The 21,378-nt window shown below is 42.2% G+C and overlaps 1 protein-coding gene across 1 annotated transcript in view; it reads right to left on the bottom strand.

The window, feature by feature from the left end:
• The window catches only part of CLPB (ClpB family mitochondrial disaggregase), a 275,007-nt gene that overhangs the window by 229,260 nt on the left and 24,369 nt on the right, over positions 1-21,378 (bottom strand). The window contains exon 3 of the mRNA XM_074400970.1: positions 12,942-13,063. The gene's annotated coding sequence lies outside the window, so the exon portion shown is untranslated. The remainder of the gene's footprint in view (positions 1-12,941; positions 13,064-21,378) is intronic.

Here is a 21,378-nt window from a genome sequence, read left to right as displayed (position 1 = left end):
TTACTAAAGACTGAGAGGAACAGGGTACCCTGCAACATGGCTGAACAGTGTTTTTCAACACTCTCAAGATAATGAAAAAAAAAAAAAAAAAAAAAAAAAAAAGACAGTCTGAGAAACTGCCACAGCAAGAGGAGCTGCAGAAGCTACGACAACTAAATGTATTGTGATGTTCTGGGTGGGATTCTGAAATAGAAAAAGGTCATAGGTAGGTCAGGCACGGTGCCTGTAATCCCAGTACTTAGGGAGGCTGAGGTGAGCAGATCACAAGGTCCGGAAATTGAGACCATCCTGGCCAACAGGGTGAAACCTCGTCTCTTCTAAAAATATAAAAAAATTAGCTGGGCACAGTGTTGCATGCCTGTAGTCCCAACTACTTGGGAGGCTGAGGCAAAAGAATTTCTTGAACCCAGGAGGCAGAGATTGCAGTGAGCCAAGATTGCGCCACTGCACTATAGCCTGGGCGACAGTACGAGACTCCATCCCCTCCAAAAAAAAAAAGAAAAGAAAAAGGTCATCAGGTAAAAATTAGGGAAATCTGAATTAACTGTGGACTTTACTTCACAATCATGTATCAATATTAGTTCATTAATTGTGGCAAATGTATCATACTAACAAAGATGTTCATAATAAGACAACTTTTGCAGAGGATGTGTGGGAACTCTCTGTACTATTTGCTCAATTTTTCTGTAAATCAAAGACTGTTATTTAAAAAAAAAGTATTTGGCTGGGCACAGGGGCTCACACTTGTAATACCAGCACTTTGGGAGGCCAAGGGGGCAGATCACTCTAGTCCAGGAGCTCAAGACCAACCTGGCCAATTTGGCGAAACCGTATCTCTACTAAAAATACAAAAAGTTAGCCAGGCATGGTAGCTCATGCCTGTGATCCCAACTACTTGGGAGACTAAGGCACAAGAATCACTTGAACCCAGGAGACAGAGGTTTCAGTGAGTTGAGATCAAGCCACTGCACTCCAGCCTGGGTAACAGAGCAAGATTCTGCCAATAAATAAATGAATAATAAATAAGTATTTTTTTTTTTAGAAAAGTGATCTCTTATATATTAAGAAAAATGGTGCCCAATATTAAAGTAATCAAAGCAGAAAGTGCTGAATTATTGCCACTTGCTTATTAAGCTTAATGTTCACATGCCTGCCACTAAAGCAATTGTGGTCTTAGGTATTTTCTAGGATTCAGGTACTAGAATGCTATAGCAGCAAAATCCTGGAAATAAACAAATGCCCACCAACAGGAGAATGGAGGAATATGCCATTGTGATGTTTAATGTTACGTATCCTCTTGACTGGGCCATGGGGTGCCAGGATATTAATACCCAAATATTATTTTGAGCATTTCTGTAAGAGTGTTTCTGGATGAGATTAGCATTCAAATCAGTAGACTGAGTAAAGCAGACTGCCATCCCTAATGTGGGTGGGTCTCAAACACAAAGGCTGATTCTCCCTCATGTCAGAGAGAATTCTTTCCTGCCTGGCTGCCTTTCAGCTGAGATATAAGGCTTTCCATGCATTTGAGCTTAAAATGAAACATCAGCCCTTCCTAGGTCTTGAGCCTGCCAGCTCAGACAGGAACTACACCATCAATGCTTCTGGTTCTCTGGCCATTGGACTCAGACGCTAAACTATGGCTCTCCTGGGTCTCCAGCTGGCCAACTCATTCGGCAAATCTTGGGACTTTCCCACCAACATAGTCACATGACCCAATTTCCTTATAATCTATCTATTTATATATACACATCCTATTGGTTCTGTTTCTCTGGAAACCCTGACTAATACAGGCATATTATATCAAATCAGATGGAGACATTTCAAAAAAGGAAAATTATAGGACCACTCCATTCATGAATATGGATTAAAAAAATCCTTAAAATATTAGCAAATCTAAGCCAAGAGTGTGTAAAAAAGCATTCATACCATTGCTTAATTGAATTTAACCCAGCTATGCAAAACTGGTTTATAAAACTGGTTTAATATTAGAAAATCCATGAATGTAAATCATTTTATAAACTGATTAAAAGAAAAAAAAACATATTATAATGTCAATTGATTCAGAAAAATCCTTCGATAAAATCCAACTGTCAATCATAATAAGTACTTACAGAAAATTAAGAAGAGAAGAGAAAATCTGCAACCTAATAAAAAAAAAGAACACCTAGAGAAACCTGATCCTAAATGGGGAAATTTTGGAAGCATTCCTTTGAAGTCAGAAAAGCTGAGAATGCCCACTAATGCCACTTTTATTTAATATGGTATTGGAGATTTATACTGGAGATTCTACCCTGTACAAATACAACAAAGAAAAAGGATATTAGAGGCTGAGCACAGTAGCTCATGCCTGTAATCCCAGTACTTTGGGAGGCTGAGGCCAGAGAATCACTTGAGCCCATGGTTTCGAGACCAGCCAAGGCAACATAGTAATATCTTTTTTTTTTTTTTTTTTCTGAGACAGAGTCTTACATTTTCGCCCAGGCTGGAGTGCAGTGGTGCAATTTCAGCTCACTGCAAACTTCCTCTTAGGTTCGAATGATTCTTCTGCTTCAGCCTCCCAAGAAGTGGGATCACAGGTGCCTGCCACCATACCCAGCTAATTTTTGTATTGTAGAGACAGGGTTTCACCATGTTGGCAAGGCTGGTCTCAAACTTTTGACCTCAAATGATCAGCCAGCCTCAACCTCCCAAAGTGCTGGGATTACAGGTGTGAGCCACTGTGCCTGGCCAGCATAATAAGATCTTATTTTTACAAAAAGTAAAAAAATTAGTGGGGCATGGTGGAACACACCTGTAGTCCTAGCTACTACTGAGGCTGAGGTAGGAGGACCACTTGAGCCTGGGAAGTCAAAGCTGCAGTGAGCTGTGATTGCACCACTGCATGCCAGCCTGGGTGACAGAGCAAGAATGTCTCAAAAAGCAAAAAAAAAAAAAAAATGATTGGTTGGGTGCTGTGGCTCACACCTGTAATCCCAGCACTTTGGGAGGCCGAGGCAGGCAGATCACTTGAGGTCAGGAGTTTGAGAGCAGCCTGGCCAACATGGTGAAACCCCGTCTCTACTAAAAATACAAAAATTAGCCAGGTGTCCTATAGTCCTATAGTAATCCCAGCTACTTGGGGGGCTGAGAAAGGAGAATTGCTTGAACCTGGGAGGGAGAGGTTGCAGTGAGCCAAGACCACACCTTTGCACTCCAGCCTGGGCGACAGAGCGAGACTTTGTCTCAAAAACAAAACAAAACAAAACAAAACAAAACAAAACAAAACAATAAATAAATAAAATAAGAAAAGAAAAATAACAAATCCAAACAAATGTACAGATAAATTATTAGAAATATTTATAGCTGGCTATAGATTACCAAGCCAGTTGTATTTCTATGTAACAGCAGCAAACAACTAAGAATACAATTAAAACTAAAAATAGGCCGGGTACGGTGGCTCATGCCTGTAATCCCAGCACTTTAGGAGGCTGAGGTGGATGGATCATGAGGTCAAGAGATGGAGACCATCCTGGCCAACATGGTGAAACCCTGTCCCTTCTAAAAATACAATAATTATCTGGGCGTGGCAGTGCACGCCTGTAGTCTCAGCTACTTGGGAGACTGAGGCAGGAGAATCACTTGAACCTGGCAGGTGGAGGTTGCAGTGAGCCGAGATCATGCCACTGCACTGGAGACAGAGCAAGACTCCATCTCAAATAACAACAACAACAACAACAACAATAATAATAATAATAATAATAATAATATAGGTGTATCGAGAATATCAAGTCCCTAGGAATAAATCTACCAGGTCTTCAAGATCTCTGCAGACAAAATATTAAGGATGTCAGTTCTCCCCAGATTGATCTGGAAGTTCAATGTGATTTCAATAAATATCCCAACAGAGTTCTCATGGAACTTGGTAAGGTGCTTTTAAAATTTCTGTGGAAGAATAAAGGGCCAGAAATAGCCAGGGAATTTCTGTAGCCGAAAGAACGGAAGTGGTGCTTGGGAGGAGATAAAGGAGGAGAGAACCAGCTGGGGGCAGTGGCTTGAGCCTGGGACTGAGAATCCCTTGAGCCCAGGAGGTCAAGGCTGCAGTGAGCTATGATTGCGTCACTGCACTCCAGCCTGGGCTGACAGAGCAAGACCCTGTCTCTAAAATAAATTTAATTTTTAAAAGAGAAGAGAACCAAAGGTCCACAAAGGGTTCATTGCCAAATCCCCTGAGGGACCTCTGTCAGCTGACAAATTTTTGGACTTCTAGACTGCAAACCAGGTTGGTATCTCCCTTTGTAGTCTGGAAGTACTCAATACTAATTTCACTTTATTAGAAGAATGAAGTTGGAAAAGGAGAGGAGAAGATCAAAAGGAATGTCATTCTACCCACAGTTCTGAGCATAGAGCAAAACCTCAAATGAGCCAAAATCCCCTGCTTGGGGTTTCCATCTGCTGTATGGAGTTAAGGCTTGCTGGCTATGTATCTGTCAAAAAGTTTGCACAAGTGTGGGAGAGAGATAAAGGCAATGCTGTCAGTATTTATAAAAGAATCAACTCAGAACATCATAAAAAAAGAAAATAATTTAAATTTCACTCATAAGCCCAAGCATCCCAGTGAAAAAACTATTTTTATCTTTTCATGTTTCTTTATAGTCCTAATTTCTATATATAAATAGAGGCACACAATATTTTGCATAGTCATCACTTTAAAGACTACATAATATTCATCCACTGTTTCTCTGGCTTTGGACATTTCTGCTATTTCTGATTTTTTTCACTGTCATAAAGAATGCTCTATAAACATTTTGTGCAGTCACGTTCTCTCTCATTTCAGAATCAGGGTCAGAATGTTGAGAAGTATGCTAGGTTTCTAGTAATTACTTTTTCCATTTTCCAAATATTCTAGCAAGAAGCTGTACCTATTTCTCAACCTTTATAGACACCCTCTCCTATGGTTTACTTAATGTTATCTGCATAATGAATACAGTTCCAGTTTCTAGAATCAATCCGGGAGATTAAGAAGGGTTATTTAACTAGTTCCAGTCCTATAGCCATTGAAAACACAAACATTAATGACCAACCACGAGACAAGCAAAACACCAAAGACTACCCCACCCAGGCAAATCTCTGAAACATGGTGGAGAATATTGTAAACTTTAATCACTGAGCTAATGACACACCCTTATTTCAAATACTAAATCTTGGAGAAATAAGCGAAAATCTGGTAAGCCACCCTCTTCTGATGGAATAGCATTGAGAGAGCAAGACCAGAGATTAAGATTCTTCTTCAATGGATGAGAGCAGTGGAAGTGATATGGTAGAGTGTGGTGCAGAGGATTCCCTCAAAACATCTGAGCCCTGGTCACATGAGCCCTGGCATCATAAGGCTGAAATTATCTTTGAAGAAGTCACCGTTTGACCAGACCCTCCTCATTTTGCTTTCTCCAGGATAAGGAAATTGAGGCCCAGGCAGCTAAGACTGAACCAGGAATAACCATGAACATTATTGACCTTAGGGGAAAGCTGTCTGCATTGGCTAGCTAGCTATTGGTTTGCATCAAAGTAAAGTGCAAATACATAAGCCCAATACATCTACCCAGAGCATCCAAGTCAGTTCCTTGTGGCTACCTTCTCCTTCTCCTTTCTTTTTTTTGAAACACGGTCTCACCATGTTGCCCAGGCTGATCTTAAACTCTTGGGCTCAAGCAATTCTCTTGCCTGAGCTTCCTGAATAGCTGGGACTATAAGCATGCACCACCATGCCTGCTTTATTCTTAAATATAAACAGATGACAAAGATCAGACATTTCTGGAATCAACATAAGTGTCTATCAACAGATGAATGGATAAAGAAAATGTGGTACATATATACAATGGAAAATTATTCATCCTTAAAAAAGAATGCAATTTTGTCATTTGCAGCAATATGGATGGAACTGGAGATTGTTATGTTGAGTGATATAAGCCAGGCACAAAAAGACAAATATCACATGTTCTCATTTATATCTGGGAGGTCAAAAAGAGGGTGTCATGGAGGTAGAGAGTAGAATGATGATTACAAGAGGCTGGGAAAGGAAGACAGAAGGGCAGATGAAGAGAAGTTTGCTACAGGGTACAAAAAAAAAGTTAAAGAAACAAATTCCAGTATTTGATAGCACAGTAGGGAAGTTATAGTTAACAATAATTTATTATATATTTTAAAATAGCTAGAAGAACTGTAATGTTTACAACACAAAGATAAATATTTGAGGTGATGGATATGCTAATTTCCCTGATTTGATCATTATATGTTATATATACCTGTCGAAATCACATGTACTCCCCCAAACATGCAGAATGATTATACATCAATTTAAAAATTCTTTTAAGAGAATGACCAAGATCAACTAAGAATAAGATGTTATACAAAACAAAGGAAGTGATGGGGGATGTTGTTAATGGAGGAGGCAATGCATGTGTGGGATATGGGGTGCATGGGCTATTGAGCACCTTCCTGTCAATTTTTCTGTGAACCTAAAAGTGTTCTTAAAAATAAGTCTTTAATATGTTGAGGGACAGGGAGCAGGAGGAAAGAAAAATCAGAAGCCAAGATGAGTTATTGGATATTAAAAATATTTGCCACATTTTTAATGAGTTTAATAGAAGAGCAGGAGATAAATGCATATGAATCTCCTAGGAGGTAGAACAAAGACAAAGAATCAGAAAATATGAGAGAAGGAAAATAGAAATAAAGGATCAATCCAGAAGGTACAACCTCTAACAAAAAGAACTTCTTAAAAGAGAAAACTAAGGACAAGAAATCATCCAAGGATAAAGACAAGAAATTTTCCTAGATGTTAAAAACCAAGTTTCCAGATTAAAAGGTCCACCAATTTCCCAGGACAAAGATAAAAGACTTATATCTAGATATATCATTGTGAAATTTCAGAAACCCAAGGATAAAGACAATATTCTGAAAGCTTCCAGTGGGGAAAACAGATGACTTCTGAAGTCATGGTCTGGACATAGAGTGCTTCAGATCCTCTCATACTCTCCGCTAAATCCAGTCCATCACAGGGTCTTTGCAGCTGTCATCTCTGCAAAGATTTGGTACAAGAGGATCAGGGAAGAGCTACAGTTCCTGCTGCTGCAGCTGGTCTCAAAGCCATAATTGATATTTATCATCTCCCTATAATATCCAACAATACAGTGTTATTATTATTGCTTTATACAATCATGCCTTTTAGAGAAGCTAGAAGGAGGAGAAAATATATAGGATTTTATAGTAAGCTACATGTTTACCATTTCCAGTATGCTTCATTTTTCTCTTTGAATTTTAGTTACAACTAGAGCCATCTCCTTGCACAAATATAGCTTCATTCCTTCCTTCCTCCTTTGTGCCATTATTGTTACATATATTACATTTTAATGTGTTATAAGTCTAACAATACTTTATATTTATTGTTTTATGTAGTTGCCCCCTTTTTTTTTTGTTTTTTGTTTTTTTATATAGAGTCTCACTCTGTTGCCTAGGCTGGAGTTGGAGTGCAGTGGCACCATCTTGGCTCACTGCAACCTCTGCCTCCCAGATTCCAGCGATTCTCATGCCTCAGTCTCCTGCGTAGCTGGGATCACAGGTGTGCACTAGCACGTCCAGCTAATTTTTTGTATCTTTAGTAGAGGTGAGGTTTCACTACATTGGCCAGGCTGGTCTCAAAACACTTGGCATCAAGTGATCTGTCCAACCCCACCTCCCAAAGGTGAATAGAAAAGTTTCTATTCACCTATGGAAGGACATGTTGGTGGCTTCTAGGTTTTGGCAATTATGAGTAAAGCTACCATAAATATTCACGTGCAGGTTTTTTTTTCAGATGTAAATGTTCAATTACTTTGGGTAAATGCCAAGGTGCACAATTGCTGGATCATATGATTAGAATATGTTTACTTCTAATAATTTCTATATCAACTGAACAATTAAATTGTTTTCAGGAGCTTGAGTAAAATATTTCAACTTCATTGTTTAATTCCAACTCTTCACTCTTGTGACTCACATTTTGTATATGCATGTACCTTTGTGGGAAAGACTGCCCCATCATGATAGTTTGCTGGATAGCCAAGTGACATGTTGATTTGCTGTGCAACGAAGCTTAAGTTTTTGGAATAATAATAATTAAAAAAAAACAATACATTTACTTTTAGAAGAAACCATCAAGCGGTCTTCCAAAGTGGGTATAGCAGTTTGAATTCCCACAAGCAATGAAAGAGAGTTCCTGTTATGCTACATCCTTGTCAGCATTTGGTGCTGTCAGTGTTTTGGGGTTTAGCAATTCTAGCAGGTGTGTAGTGATCTTTGTTGCTTCATGTTGATTGACAATATCATCTTCCTTTCATCTTCAAGACTTCTTTTAGTATTTCATTTCTTTCTTTCTTTCTTTCTTTCTTTCTTTCTTTCTTTCTTTCTTTCTTTCTTCCTTCCTTCCTTCCTTCCTTCCTTCCTTCCTTTCTTTCTTTCTTTCCTTCTTTCCTTCTTTCTTTCTTTTCTTTCTTTCTCTCTTTCTTTTTTTTTGAGATGAAGTTTCGCTCTTGTTGCCCAGTCTGGAGGGCAATGGTGTAATCTTGGCTCACCACAACCTCCGTCTCCTGGGTTCAAGTGATTCTCCCACCTCAGCCTCCCAAGTAGCTGGGATTAAAGGCACGTACGACCATGCCTGGTTAATTTTATATTTTTAGCAGAGTTGGGGTTTCTCCATGTTGGTGAGGCTGGTCTTGAACTCCCGACCTCAGGTAATCCACCTGCCTCGGCCTCCCAAAGTGCTGGAATTACAGGCATGAGCCCAGCCTTCTTTTAGTATTTCTTATCAGGTAAGTCTCCTAATAACAAATTATGTCAATTTTTGTTACCTGGGAATTTATTCATTTATTAACAAAGGATAGTTATTCTGTTTATGGAATTCTTGTTTGACAGTTTTTTTCTTTCAGTACTTTTATTGTATTTTATTTTGAGATGGAGTCTCGTTCTGTTGCCCAGGGTGGAGTGCAATGGTGCAACCTCCTCTCACTGCAACTTTCACCTCCTGGGTTCAAGTGGTTCTACTGCCTCAGCCTCCCTAGTAGCTGGGATTACAGGCACCTGCCGCCATGCCTAGCTAATTTTTGTATTTTTAGTAGAGATGAGGTTTCCCCATGTTGGTCAGACTGGTCTTGAACTCCTGAACTCAGGTGATCCACTCACCTTGTCCTCCCAATGTACTGGGGTTACAGGTATGAGCCACTGCACCTGGACTCTTGCAGCATTTTAAATATATCACATGTCACCCCACTGCTCTTGTAGTATAGTTTGAAGTTCTGTAATGTGAGGCCTCAGCTTTGTTCTTTTTGCTTAGGATGGCTTTGGCTATTCAGGATCTTTTTCGTTCCTTGTATATTTTAGAACATTTCTTCCTAAATCTGTGAAGAATGTCATTGGTATTTTAATAGGAATAGCATTAAATTTGTAAATTGCTTTGGGTAGTCTGGGCTTTTTTCTTTCTTTCTTTCTTTTTGAGACAGAGTTTCACTCTTGTCCAGATTGGAGTGCAATGGCAAGATCTTGGCTCACTGCAACCTCCACTTCCTGGATTCTCCTGTCTTAGCTTCCTGAGTAGCTGGGATCACAGAAGCCTACCACCATACCAGATGATTTTTGTATTTTTAGTAGAGATGGGGTTTCACCATGTTGGCCAGACTGATCTCAAACTCAAAATCCCAATGTGCTGGGATTACAAGCAGGCAGATCATGAAGTCAGGAGATCAAGACCATCCTGACCAAAATGGTGAAACTCTGTCTCTAATAAAAATACAAAAATTAGTTGGGCATGCTTGCGTGTGCCCGTAGTCCCAGCTACTCGGGAGGCTGAGGCAGAAGAATCGCTTGAACTTGGAACGCAGAGGTTGCAGTGAGCCGAGATCAGACCACTGCACTCCAACCTGAGACAGAGCGAGACGCCATCTCAAAAAAAAAAAAAAAAAAAGAAAATGTTGGCAAGGTGTGAAGAAAAGGGATCACTTATACACTGCTGGTAGGAATTTAAATGAGTTCAGTCACTGGAGAATACAGTTTGGAGATTTCTCAAAGAACTTAGAACTACCATTTGACCTAGCAATCTAATTACTGGCTATATACCCAAAGGAATGTAAATTGTTTTACCAAACATACATTCACTCACATGTTTATCATAGCACTATTCACAATAGCAAAGACATAGAATTAACATAGATGCCCATCAAGAATGGAATGGATTAAAAAAAAAAAGGCAGTACATATACACCATGGAATATTATACAGCCATTAAAAAAGAATGAGATCATGTCTTCTGTAGCAACAAGGATGGAGCTGGAGGAATTATCCTAAGAGAAATAACACAGGAACAGGAAATCAAATATCACATGTTCTCACTTATAAGTGGGAGCTAAGTACTGAGTACACATGGACCCAAAGATGGGAACAATAGAAACTGGAGCCTACTTGAGGGGGAAGAGTGGGAGGAGGATGAAGGTCAAAAAACTACCTATCAGGTATATCATTATTTATACACCATACCCCAGTGACATACAATTTACCCATGTAACCAACCTGCACATGGACCCCCTGAACCTAAAATAAAAGTTGACAGAAAAAAAACTCATCTCTCTATCCTTCCCTTTGCCCTAATTGCCTCAAATTCAAATCCCAAGTGGCTCAGAGAATTGGTAAAACCAAATGTATGGAGAAAGGATCTATAGCAATCTCTGCTTTTTTCAGGACCTACCTCCAAGTCACAAGACACAGACAGACACACACACATCAATTCCATGACAAAGAAAATATAAAAGGGCCAGAGCATTGTGTTCTCAGACACGATTGTCAGAGAGGAACAGGGACCCAATCAAAGATCTGCAGGAGACCACATATTGACAAGTCTGAACTAGGTCCTCTGAAGAGAGGAAGAAAGATCTCTGAAGGTCAGGAAATTAGGCATGCTCCCTAAGGAGACACTGGTGTTAGGATGGGGCTGGGAGACTATCTGAGGGTTGGGGTGACTGAGGTAGTGGGGGTTATAGGTCAAGAGGCAAAGTCTAATTCCGTGCAAGAAATATTCCATGTAGAGAGGTGGGGTCAGAGCTGGAAAAAGAAAAACATCTAAAAGGACAAGAATCTCTGTTGGTAACAAGTTTCCCAGTTGAGTTTTTATTTTTATTTATTTATTTATTTTTAAGAGACCAGGTCTCGCTATGTGCCCAGGCTGGAGTACAGTGGCTATTCACAGGTGCGATCCCACTACTGATCAGCAAAGGAGTTTTGACCTGCTCCATTTCTGACCTGGGCTGGTTCACCCCTCCTTAGGCAAACTGGGGTCCCCTGCTCCCAGGAGGTCACCATATTGATGCCGAACTTAGTGCGGCATAGCGATGGGCATAGCACACTACAGCCCAGAACTCCCAGGCTCAAGAGATGCTCCAGCTTCAGCCTCCTGAAGAGCTGTGCCTACAGGCATGTGATGCACCAGGCCCCAGTTCAGTGCTTATGCACATCTAAGCTTGAGAACCACTGTGAGTAGAGGATAAGGAGCTGCTAAATGATTTTAAAGTGGAGAGGATGTAACAGCAGAGTATTCTCTCATTAGTGGTGTCTTAACTTGCTGCCATTCAAAATCTTCTTCCAGGGGCATTTTAACAATTTAAGGAGGATAGCTCAGGTCTTAGAAATACTTAAAGAAGTCTGGGCATGGTGGCTCATACCTGTAATCTCAGTACTTTGGGAAGCTGAGGCAGAAGGATCCCTTGAGCACAGGAGTTTAAGACAAGTCTGAGCAACGTAAGAAGACTCTGTCTCTACAAAAATTTAAAAAATTAGCCAGGCATGGTGGTGCATGCTTGTAGTCCCAGCTACCCAGGAGGCTGAGGTGGGAGAATCACTTGGGCCCAGGAGGTCGAGGCTGCAGTGGGCCATGATTGTGTCACTGTATTCCAGCCTGGGTGACAGAGCAAGACCTCGCTTCTAACAAATAAAAGTTATTAAACAAGTATATATTAAATAGAAGCTTTTACAATTTTGCCTGAAGATCAAAGATTGGAATTTACTCCATATACAGAGACGTTGGCTAAATACAAAAAATTCATTACCCTAATGCTATACAGTTTAAAAATTCTAAGAGTCAATTAAGAATGCTAGAAAAATATAATCAAGGTATAAGATGATGAAACAAATTAATAAGTTGTTGTTTGAGATCTGTGTCCGACAGCAAAAATTTAAGTGGTGTTCAGATATTTCGAGTGGAAATTTTCTCATAGAGTCATATAATTTTCAAACAAAAAAGACTAGTTTTTATCATTATAACACATTTCAATTCGCAAAAAATTTCATTTGAACAACCATGTTTATATTACTTTTGCATAGCGCTTTAGTTGTTCAATATGAGTGAAGAAATCTAAATTTTCACATAAAATCCAAATATGCCATGCTCAGAATTCCCAGTCTTGTATTCTATAAAAAATGCACTATTACTACAGAGAAAAAAATTAAATTACTTATTTTAGAATTAAGAGGAAATTTTAAATTCTTAATTCTAATTTCATTTTAATCATTTTTGAGGTTCAACAGTATTTAATACAAAGGCTCCCAAATTCAGAATACAATTTTTAGAAGAATAACATCCATAGAATTATTATTATTATTATTATTTAATAAAAGGAAGCAGGATGTAGTTGGTATTGGCCCCCATATTTTTAATTGACCTAGAATCAGGGCTTATTCTATGACAGGATTAAATTTGATTTAAAAAAAATCGTTTCAAGGGTACCATTCTCGGCCAGGTGCAGTGACTAATGCCTGTAATCCTAGCACTTTGGAAGGCTAAGGCAGGGGGATCAATTGAGGTCAGGAGTTCGAGACCAGCCTGGCCAAGATAGCCAACCTGGTCTCTACTAAAAATACAAAAATTAGTTGGCTATGGTGGCACACACCTGTAATTCCAGCTACTTGGGAGGCTGAGGCAGAAGAATCACTTGAACCCAGGAGGAGAAGATTTCAGTGAGCCGAGATTGTGCCATTGCACTCTAGCCTGGGGAACAAAGCGAGATTTCATCTGAAAAAAAAAAAGTATCATTTTTTGGATCTTGGAACATAATTTTTATTCAGTACAATATATTCCTATCAATTACAGGTCTCCAAGTGCTTTTTGTCAGAAGGAAATTATTTGTCTATAAAATAGCAATTGTCTATCATATTCATAGAATTTTCACAATTAGATATAGTTTCAGTATATTCTCAATGCTTCCCGCTAGACTAGGATTCCTTGTCATCCCTGGTTTTTTGCACTGTAGGGAACTGGGAAAGTTGCAACCACTCAAATTGTTGTTGGTGGGCCAGTTCAGGTTCTTGACTTTGCCACACAAAAGAATTTGAGAGCAAGTCCATAGTAAGAGTAGGCAAAGAAGATTACCGCACAATGAAAGTACACTCTGAGAGGCAAAGGAGGCTGCTCAAAGCTAGAGACAGCAGCTAGTGCCTTAGGAGGGATTCCTTTCATGGGTGTTCTATGTACATATTCATAAAATACTGGTGAGGTCCAGTACGCAAGTGCAGACCTGCAGATGGCCCATGTGCTCAGCATCTACATGCTCTAACATGCATGGCATACATTATTAGCATATAAAATCTCTACCTATGGGGGTGTATTTTTTACTATTAAAATGAGAAAAAGGTCACTAGAAGCTAAACTTTGAGCCTAGTTGCACATACGGGACCCCAGAGACGTCCCCTGCTGAGGCGGGAATTTGTAGCTAATAGCTTCTTGTGTTTCCACTGCTGATTGGCTGGAGATTGGGGAAACTACAACATGAATAGGGGTCTCTCCCAGGCCTTATTGGTTATCAGGAACTTGGAACCTTCTGTAGAACTGCTTATCTTGGAAAAGAGTTAGGTGCTAACATGGGAGGGTGTAAGGAAAAGGAGACCTCGAGGCTTCATGCGAGGAGACAAGTCAGGATGGCCTCCCAACCTTACTTATCCTGCCTCAAAATGTTCTGCTTTTCATAGGCAAGGTAAACACTTCCCTCTCAGCGCATTTTTTTTTCTACAAAGAATACAACCTAGCTATCTGTTCATTCCATGTTGACATCATGTTGGAGTAAATTTTTTGATGCCTATGAAGGTGGTTATTGCATTCAAACAAAATTACTCTGAGGTCAACTCTTCCTTTAAACAGTTACTTATAGTTAACAACTGTTTAAAATGGTTATATTTTAAAAAGTTATATAGTTATAGTTAGCAACTGTTGTGGTAATTAATCATTCTTTTCCTTATCTGGAATGAACAGAGGATGGGACAATCTTCACTGGAGTATAGCACTACTAAGTCTCTAGAGTGTGTCCCCTAATGGCTCAGGGAATGGGGAACAGAGAGAGGGAAGAGGAGCTGGGGTCACAGCAAAGGGTCTTATCCAGAACAGTTAACCACAGTTCACAGCCTCTCCCCACCATTCTCAAAGTCTGGGTCAAGACGAACCCAAAATGCTATGGAAAGTAACACAATCAGCTCAGAGTGCAGAGGAGAATGTTCATGATTTGCTAAGAGCTGCAAGTAGGAAGGAATGAAGGGAGCAGACACTGACTCAAGGCAGGGTGACCGTCACACCTCATTCTTTGACTTGCTTTGCTGCACGTGTGGTTTATCTCTCCATCCCTCAAAAAGAAGTTAAAAATAATACATTTTCATTACATAAAGTAATTAATCAGGCAAGTCAATCATGGTGAAAGCTGACAACTTTGAGAGATATTCAGAAGTACTGACTTAGGTTTGAGCCCCAATGTTAATACAACTTGAGAATAATTGTTTTCAAAGGACTTGCAATATTTCTCTAAGGGAAAGTAAAATATTAGGGGTTAGGAAGCATGTGCCAAAACGTAGTCTGTTTCTCTCACTGGCAGTCTGCATGACATGTGGCTCTGCCTATTACCAAGATGGATTGTTTTAATACCAGCTCCCTACCTGGGGCCAGATGTCACAGTCACCTCACCCCTGGAGCAGGACCCAGGCAGAGCTCTTCACAAGGACTCTTGGTTAGCTATGCAGGAAGCTGTGTACTTAGGACCCTGGACTTCTGGATTTGAAGTAGGGATTCATTAAAACAGAACGGATGCATCAGCACACTTACAATAAAACGTATGTGCACACTTCACATTGTCTTATGTTTATTTGCCGTTATTTTTGAACTTGAAGATGGCATATCTTCCAGCCATAGCAGTTCATTTCTTCATGCTAACTTGGTGGCTACCACAACAGGTAATATCTACCATCTACTCCCTACCTAAACCCTGCTGATCTTTCTTTGCTCACATCTTGGAGACAACTGGCAGAGTTGAGTCTGTGGCTACAGCCAGTTAGAGAGCATAAATCTTTTTTTTTTAGATGGAGTCCTGCCCTGTCACCAGGCTGGAGTATAGTGGTGTGATCTTGGCTCACTGCAACCTCTGTCTCCCAGGTCAAGCGATTCTCCTGCCTTAGCCTCCTGAGTAGCTGGGACCGCAGGCACATACCACTATACCCAGCTAATTTTTGTATTTTTAGTAGAAGTGGGTTTTCACCATGTTGGCCAGGAAGGTCTCGATCTCTTGGCCTTGTGACCTGCCTTGGCCTCCCAAAGCACTGGTATTACAGGCCTGAGCCACTATGCCTGGCTAAGATGTTTTTTAAATTACACCAGTAGGCCAAGCATGGTGGCTCACGCCTATAATCTCAGCACTTTGGGAGGCCAAGGCAGGCGGATCACTTGAGGTCAGGAGTTCATAAAAATACAAAATTAGCTGGGCATGGTGGCACATACCTGTAATCCCAGCTACTCGGGAGGCAGGAGAGTTGAGGCAGGAGAATCGCTTGAACTCAGGAGGCAGAGGTTGCAGTAAGCTGAGATCGTACCACTGCACTCCAACCTGGGGAACAAAGCAAGACTCTGTCTCGAAAAGAAAAAAAAAATTCCACCAATAAACAAAACAGTCACAAAGCTTAGCTTTTCTCTTTATACTACTAATAGTGTCGTAAGATGGTATTCATACACGTGCCATACACGAGGCCTGTGATGGGAACCTGTGAAATTTCATGCTGAGCTAAAACCCATGCTATGGGCTCTGTGCAGCATGCCACACATTTTCCTAGCAAACAAGTCAAGGGACTCTACTTGTTTTTTTGTTTTTTTTCTTTGAGATGGAGTCTCGCTCTGTCTCCCAGGCTGGAGTGCAGTGGTGCAATTTCGGCTCACTGCAACCTCTGCCTCCCCAGTTCAAGTGATTATCCTGCCTCAGCCTCCATAGTAGCTGGGATTACAGGTGCATGCCACCATGTCTGGCTAATTTTTTTGCATTTTCAGTAGAGATGGGGTTTCACCATGTTGCCCAGGCTGGTCTCAAACTCCTGACTTCAGGTGATCCACCTTCCTCGGCCTCCCAAAGTGCTGGGATTACAGGTGTGAGCCACCACACCTGGCCTCTATTCCTTCTTAACAGGTTACTGGCTGGGAACAGCCAGCCAAGCTGGACATGGCTGACAATGTGTTTGATGACCAGTATATGGGTTGTGTTGAAGAAATGGAGAAAAGGGTGCCCCAGCTGTTAAAAGAACTGAGAGTGAATATAAATTTAAAAATTAAATGGGGAAAGGCAGAGACATAGAAGCAACTCAGAAACAAAATAAGCTATTCTAAAAAAACTCAATTATTTCCGTGAAACAGTTCTAGTGGCCTATACTGGGGACATTGCAAAGGATTTTAACAAAGCTCTGAGAGAATTCTGCCAAAATCCACACAACTTTCAGTTTAAAGCCTTCTATTGTTATTTGACAAGTGCTCTTCAGCTTCTCACTACAGGGAATTGTAACAGAGTTCACAGAGGTTCTAAAATCAAAACTGATTACAGTGGAGAAGGAAATGTATGATTTGGGCAATTTATTTCATCATCTTCATCTCAAAATGTTTATCTGTGTCACCACCATTTCTTAGTGAAGAGGGGACACTATCTGTCATCACAACCTGCCTGGGTGTTAAAATAAAAAACTTCTCTTTCTATCCTCATGAAGAAGAAGTGCTAATTCCAGGATATGAAGTGTATCAGAAAGTTACCGTTTAATAAACAAACAAATAAAAAACACAATAAAATTTTGCTCGAAAGTCCTTAAAAAAATGAGGAGTAATGGCCAGACGCGGTGGCTCATGCCTGTTATCCGAGCACTTTGGGAGAGCGAGGTGGGCGAATCACAAGGTCGGGAGATCAAGGCCAATATGGTGATATCCCATCACTACTGAAAATAGAAAAATCAGCTGGCCGTGGTGGCGCGCACCTGTAATCATAGCTACTCAGGAGGCTGAGGCAGGAGAATCGCTTGAACCTGAGGCAGAGATTGCAGTGAGCTGAGATGGGGCCACTGTATTCCAGCCTAGCAACAGAGCGAGACTCCATCTCAAAAAAAAAAAAAAAAAAAAAAGAGGAGTAACTTCAATTGTTTCTATGATAGTTCAGCTAAAAATCCCAGAAAACAACACAGCAATTTCAACAGCTTAGGTGAGTCTGGGTCTGCATGGGAGGTGGCAGACCCAGGGCACAGAACCGTGGGCCTCCAAACAACTGCTGAAGAGTATTAGGTTCCTGAAAGGACAGGGCTGATGTCCCAGAAGAGAGAGCGGAGCCCAGGCACAGAGACACAGCGAAACAGGAAAGGTTCCTTTGTCCCCCTTGCAGGGCATGTGACAGGGGGAATGGCTCATTTCTTCCATGCCCTGCTGATCAAACCTCTAGGGGAGCATACAGACAGGCAGGCTGCGGGGCTCTGACCCCACAGCAGTGTCTAGGGGTGAACGTTTACAGTTCCTGAAGCCCCAGTGGGCATGTGTTACAGGGTGCTCCTTTAGTTGAGTTGTCCACAGGCAGCTTGTGTTAGCCAGTTCAATTAGACCCTCTACCTTGTCGCAAGGACAGTGGGCTTTTGCATTGTGGGTTCTTGCCTCGGTGTACCAGAAGAATTGAATCACACCTGGGCTTGGAGAATGAGGGCAAGGTTTCACTGAGTGGAAGTAGCTCTCAGCAGATCGGGGGGCCAGAAGGAAGATGGTTTTCCTTTGGAGTAGGGCTGCTGGGCGGCCTGGGCTCCCCTCCAATTGCCGTGGCCAAACTCCACGTCATTCTGCCTATTGGTACCAGTGTGCCGGTGCCTGTCAGTGCCTTCCTCTCAATGTCCAGCTGCCCATGTGTCCCTCCACTGACGTGCTGCTCTCGATGTCCAGCTGCCTCTGCGTCTTCTTCCATCGATGATGTGTTCTTCATGACATCCAGCTGCTTGTGTGTCTGCCTGCTAGGGCCTGGGGGGCGGGGGTTGTTTTTTTTTTTTTTTTTTTTGAGGTGGAGTCTCCCTCTGTCGCCCAGGCTGGAGTGCAGCGGTGCGATCTTAGCTTACTGCAACCTCCGCCTCCCAGATTCAAGCGATTCTCCTGCCTCAGCCTCCCGAGTAGCTGGGATTACAGGCACGTGTCACCATGTCCAGCAAATTTTTGTATTTTTAGTAGAGATGGGGTTTCACCATGTTAGTCAGGCTGGTCTCAAACTCCTGACCTTGTGATCCACCCACTTTGGCCTTCCAAAGTGCTGGGATTACAGGTGTGAGCCACCATGCCCAGCCAGGAGTTGGTTTTACAGGCACAGGGTGGGGGGACATGGCAGGCTGGGGGGTTCTTGGGAAATGCAACATTTGGGTGAGAAGACAGGAGTGCCTGTCCTTACTTGGGTCTGTGGGGTGGAGCCCTAGCCACGGACCACACCCTCCTCTACCCAGCACTTCCCTTCTCTCCTTCCATATCATTATAAGGATTTGAAGGGACCACATTCTTCCCTTCCCAGCACTTCTGTATCAACAGGACAGCGTCTAGCTCAGTGAAGCTCTCAACCTCTCTGCTATGCAGAAAGGTCAAAAAGATCTGCTGGGCACCAAGCAGAATGAGTTATAGAAGCTGCTCCTATGTTGGGGGACACATCAGAGGGCCAGGAGAGTAAGGATACCTGATTCCAGGCAGAAGGCTACGGCTGCTGCAGGAATTGGGGCAGGAGATGAAGGTGCCTGAACTGAGCAGGTAGTAGGCAGGTCTGGGGACTGGTGCCCTCTATAAGGTGCTCTAGGAGGGAGAGGGTGAAAGCTCGGCAGACCGAGAGGGTGGTCAGAAAACAGATTGGTGGACCTCGAGATTTCCAGTGTGGCTAGTTTACAGGTTCTGGGCAGGTGGGAGGACATTTCTATAGAAATTGCTGGCTGGACAGAAGAGAGATGGATGGTGTTGGAGTGAGATCAAAGAACTGAAAGTTTTTGCACAAATGGGCTACGCAATAGACCAGATACACAGGGAGGGTCCCTGGGCTGAGGAAGGTTAGAGGTGGTACAACCAGAGGACAGGGACCTCAGTGACGCAGAGCAGTCATAGTTGGCAATGATAACCGAGGGCGTCAGGCAAGACTAGTACTCCTCCCAGACCCTGATGGTGAGAAGTGCCAGCATGAGCATTTTACCCACCCTTTCCCATGAGGCCTGGCTTTCAGGTCTTCGTGCCTTTGCACCCATCATTCCTTGTGGCCTGAAGTCTGGTTCCTCCTTTGACTGCATATCCTATTTCATCCCATCTAAAACACCATCAATTTTAGTACCGTAATTATCTTTCAAGACCTGCCTCAGATATCACTTCCAATGGTAAGTCTTTCTTGATACTTTCAGGCAAAAGTAAACATTGTACCATGTTTGGAGTCAGACCACCTCAGTGGTAATCTGGACCAGCTCTGTGACTCTAAGCCAGTTACCTGATCAATCTGTGTCTCAATTTCCTCATTTGAAAGATGTGGGTATGAATAACAAATACTTCAGTAGTGTTGCTGTGAGTATTAAAAGAGATATTTGTAACTGATTTCCTGGCACACAGACATTGCACAACAAATACTACTTTTCTTTTTTCCCTGTGCACATCTCAGCCATACACTCACCATTTATATGATAATCATTTGTTTGCAGTCTGGAGACTTGGCTTCCCCTTCCATCTGTACTTAGAGCCTGCCATAATGCCTGGCTGGAATGGGGGCTCCAGTACATGCTGGTGAAGTGAGTTAAGCTTGTTGAGAGGCCAGGAATCCATCCATAAGTGAATCTGAGCTGCAGAGGATTGAGTGCCCATCAAATTGAGACCAAACTAGTCTTATGCTCTGAAGGGGTGCTGGAAACATAAGAAATCTTTAGGGTAGAAATGGGACCACAGAGAGTAATTATAGGGGAAGTCCGAACTTTTACAGAGAGATTTTGAATTCAGATCAAGTCTAATGAAAATAGGATAGCCAGATAGACAGTCCAGCAGAGGGAAGATGCAGCTCCCCGTCTGGAGTCAAATGGTTGGTGTTCAGATTCAGACAGACTGAGAACCCCAGGGGAGGAAGCCAGATCCCACCAATTCCAGTTAACACCAGCTGTGGAGACAGGAGTACATATGTGGCTGCAAAAGATTGACTTCCAAGAGGTACAGATTCAGAAACATTTCCTTGGGTGAGAAAAACAAGCATGGAGGCCACAATGGCTGGAGGAGCTGCAGGCCCAGAGAGGGAAGGCCTTTCTCACTGAGGCACCAGTAGGCTGGGAGCCCAGGCCTGGAAAGTGGCCATGGGAAGATGAAGGACCCATCAGGCTTGAGAGCTCAGTCAACTTGAGGTGACCTTAAACTGAAGAACCAAAAGGAAGTGTCCTGACAGCCTCTCTCTCCCCTGTATTTCTGAGTACTTCACAGATCCTGAAAAGGCAAGAGGTCTAACTAGGTCTAAAGCACCCCAGAGCCCACCATCTTGGGTTTGTTTTGTTTTTGGAGACAGCATCTTGCCCTGTTGCCATGGCTGGAGTGCAGTGGCATGATCATAGCTCACTGCAATCTTGAACTCCTGGGCTAAAGTGATCCTCCCACCTCAGCCTCTTGAGTAGCTGGGACCACAGGTAGCCATTACCGTACCTGGCTAAGTTTTAAATTTTTTGTAGAGACAAGGTCTCACCACGTTGCCCATGCTGGTGTCAAACTTCTGGGCTCAAGCAATCCTCTCCCTTGGCCTCCCAAAGTGCCAGGATTACATACGTGAGCCACCGTATCTGGCTCCCTCTTTTTTTTTTTTTTTTTAACCTTAAGATGAAACTCTCAAAGTTTGGAAGGCCCATGTCTTCTGAAATCCCACGCAGAATCCTTTCCTTCTCTCTTTCCCATCTGCAAGAGTGAGAGCAGGCCCCATGTTGCTTCTGCAGCTGCCTGATCTCTTCTGCTGCTTCTCCTGGCTGAGCTGTGACTGCGCTACCTGGTGCCTGGTTCTCCGGGAAGTTTACGGAGCAGGGGTGTGGGAGAGAGGCACAGAG

This window comes from Saimiri boliviensis, chromosome 6, assembly GCF_048565385.1.
Source record: "Saimiri boliviensis isolate mSaiBol1 chromosome 6, mSaiBol1.pri, whole genome shotgun sequence".
Classification (NCBI taxonomy): domain Eukaryota; kingdom Metazoa; phylum Chordata; class Mammalia; order Primates; family Cebidae; genus Saimiri; species Saimiri boliviensis.
Note: the sequence above shows the minus strand (reverse complement) of the source record. Positions and strands in the feature narration are given on the sequence as shown.